Here is a 3,576-nt window from a genome sequence, read left to right as displayed (position 1 = left end):
TTCATCTTCTCAATCCTTGTCTCCAGGCTCTTTATTTGTAACACCAATTTGTTTTCAATATTTTGAATCATTTTCATTATCATTATCCAGAATTCTTTATCAGGTAGATTCCCTATGTCTTCTTCTTTTGTTCGGTTTGGTGGGCATTTATTGTGTTCCTTTGCCTGCTGGCTATTTCTCTGCCTTTTGATCTTGTTTATATTGGTGTGTTTGGGGTGGCCTTTCTGTATTCTGGCAGTTTGTGGAATTCTCTTTATTGTGAAGGTTCGTCACTGTGGGTGGGGTTGGACGGGTGGCTTGTCAAGGTTTTCTGGTTAGGGAAGCTTGTGTCGGTGTTCTTGTGGGTGGACCTAGATTTCTTCTCTCTGGAGTGCAAAAGTGTCCAGTAATGAGTTATGACATGTCAGTGGGTTTGGTGTGACTTTGGGCAGCCTGTATATTGTAGCTCAGGGCTGTGTTCCTGTGTTGCTGGAGAATTTGTGTGGTATGTCTTGCTCTGGAACTTGTTGGCCCTTGAGTGGTGCTTGTGTTCAATGTAGGTATGGAGGCGTTTGATGAACTCCTGTCGATTAATGTTCCCTGGAGTCAGGAGTTTTCTGGTGTCCTCAGGATTTGGACTTATGCCTCCTTCCTCTGGTTTTCAGTCTTATTTTTACAGTAGCATCAAGACTTCTCCATCTACACATCAACAATGATAAAATATCTAGGTTAAAGATGAAAAGTTTCTCCACAGTGAGGGACACCCAGAGATTTTCACAGAGTTACATAGAGAAGAGAAGCAGGAGGAGGGAGATAGAGATGACCAGAAGAAGAAGAGGGGGAATCAAAAAGGAGGGAGCGAGCTAGTCAGTGGTCACTTCCTTATGTGCTCTCCATAGTCTGGACCACTCAGTGATGTTCACAGAGTTACACAGAAAAGAGAAGAGGGAGGAAGGAGACAGTAATGGCCAGGAGGATAAATGGGAGAATCAGAAGGAGAGAGACAGATCCAGCCAGTAATCCGTTCCCTAAGTATTCTCCGCAGCCGAGAACACACAAAGAGATTCACCGAGTTGGGTATAGAAGAAAAGGGGGATGGGGGAGATAGAGGCGACCTGGTGGAGAAAAAGGAGAGTCAGAAGGGGGAGAGAGCAATCAGGCTAGTGATCTCGCTCCCCAGTAAAAATGGGTATTGTGATTGGGTTCTTAAAGGTACAAAGTTGATGCTGCTGCTGCTAAGTTGCTTCAGTCGTGTCCAACTCTGTGCAACCCCATAGAGGGCAGCCCACCAGGCTCCCCTGTCCCTGGGATTCTCCAGGCAAGAACACTGGAGTGGGTTGCCATTTCTTTCTCCAGTGCATGAAAGTGAAAAGTGAAAGTGAAGTTACTCAGTCGTGTCCGACTCTTAGCGACCCCATGGACTGCAGCCCACCAGGCTTCTCCATCCATGGGATTTTCCAGGCAAGAGTACTGGAGTGGGGTGCCATTGATAACAAATACCAAAAAGCAAAGATTAAAAATCTTGAGTAGAGGTTAGATTCTCAAAAATACAATATTAAAAAATAATAAGAACAAAAACAAACACAAGCCCTCCCCCCAAAAAAAACCAAAACAACACAAATAAAACACAAAGTCACAGAAATTATATATATTTATATAAAATTTGTTTTAAAAATAGGGTCTTTTTTGTTGGCAAGGTAATAGTAGGTTATAAAAATGAAAATTAAAGGCATAATGAGGACTTAAACAGAAAATAAAATAAAATATATATTTTTTAATTTCAAAAAATATAATAGTGAAAATATATCTAAAACTTTCTCTGGAGCTGTTGTGGACAGAGTGGGTTAGTTCATTTTCAGATAGTTCCTTGTTCCAGCTTTTACTTCTTATGGTCTATAGGCCCCTTCCTATGTAGTCAGTGCTAACTACAAGGTTTTACTCTATTGAACCTGTCACTTTCAAAGGAGTTCCCTCTGTTTATTTTAGCTTCTTCTGTTTGCTGGTCCCTTCAGTGTTTAATTTCCACCCTGACACAAGGGGCTCAGTGCTGGTCACTTTTCTTTTTAGGCTCGCTTGTTCAGTCAAGTTTTGGGGAGGGAGGAACACTGCAAACAAATATCACTGGTGTTTGTTCACAGTGATTCAGCCACACTGGGTTTGCCCCCGCTCATGGCATGTGTGCTTTCCCAGTCTACACTGCTCAGACTCCAGGTTGCTCTGCCGGGAACTGTCTGATGCAGGCCCTAGTTTGCATGCACTTCCCAGGTCTAACACGCTCAGGTTCAGGTTCTCGGGTACTTCGCAAAGGCACAGACTTGGTTGGGCCTGCGTTTTGCGCCCGTCCCTGGTCCGAGCAGTTCAGGTGACCAGGTCCTTGGGGCACGTAATTGTCCTCAGTTGAAGGCTGCGACTTATTCCCTCAACCGTCCCAGCTGCTTGGTTTTCTGGGTGTACTACGGGCGCGTCTTCTCAAGTGTGCTGTGTGTCTCTTCTGGGAAGCTGAACTCTGGCTGTGACCCTCCCAGCGGATGTCGACCGTCCAGAATCCCAAGAAGTCTTGGTTAGCAATGAAGTCTGCTTGCAGTTTGGTATCCAGTGCCTCTGGAGCCGGGATTGCCCCCTTCTGGCTCTGGCTGCCCTCGCCTGCCTGTCTCTGGCGGGGGATGGGCCAGTCCGCAGCCGGCTAGCTCTGCTCATTCCTTTGTTTTGTGGGTGTGCCTGGCAGTGGTTAGGGCTTTTGGCGGGATCCCAGGATAGCTATCCCACAGTCTGGGTTGCTGTAAAGCTAGGTCCCTCAGATTGCCCTCTGGGCATTCAGGCCTGGTCCTTATCCTAAGCAATGTTGCTGGCTCCTCCCTGTCCCTCCCCTTCTGCTAGTGGGGGATGTGAGCGTCTAGGCTGTTGCACTGCTGGGAATTGCTGTTAGGCATGTAATCTGTGGGTTTTAATTATTTATTTATGTTTCCTCCTGGTTATTTCACCCTCTGAGATTCCAAGCCTCGCCATAGACCCGCTGGAGAGAGTGTTTCCTGGTGTTTGGAAACTTCTCTCTTTTTTAAAGACTCCCTTCCCAGGATGGAGCTTCATCCCTACCTCTTTTGTCTCTCTTTTTATCTTTTATATTTTGTCCTACCTCCTTTAGGAGACAATGCTCTGCTTTTCTTGTTGCCTAATGTCCTCTGCCAGCATTCAGAAGTTGTTCTGTGGAATTTGCTTGGCGCTTTAATGTTCTTTCGATGAATTTGTGGGGGAGAAAGTGGTCTCCTCTTCCTAGTCCTCTGCCATATTAGAACCGCCTCCCTATCCCCTCCGTTTTGAAGCTCCCTCCCATCTCCTTCCCCATCCTACCCCTCTAGGTTGATACAGAGCCCCTGTTTGAGTTTCATGAGCCATTCAGCAAATTCCCATTGGCTATCTATTTTACATATGGTAATGTAAGTTTCCATGTTATTCTTTCCATGACATTTTTTAAAATTAATTAATTTATTTTAATTGGAGGCTAATTATTTTACAATATTGCAGTGGTTTTTGCCATACATTCACATGAATCAGCCATGTGTGTACATGTGTTCCCCATCCTGAACACCCCTCCCACCT

This window comes from Capra hircus (genome assembly GCF_001704415.2).
Source record: "Capra hircus breed San Clemente chromosome X unlocalized genomic scaffold, ASM170441v1, whole genome shotgun sequence".
NCBI classification, from domain to species: Eukaryota; Metazoa; Chordata; class Mammalia; order Artiodactyla; family Bovidae; genus Capra; species Capra hircus.
Note: the sequence above shows the minus strand (reverse complement) of the source record.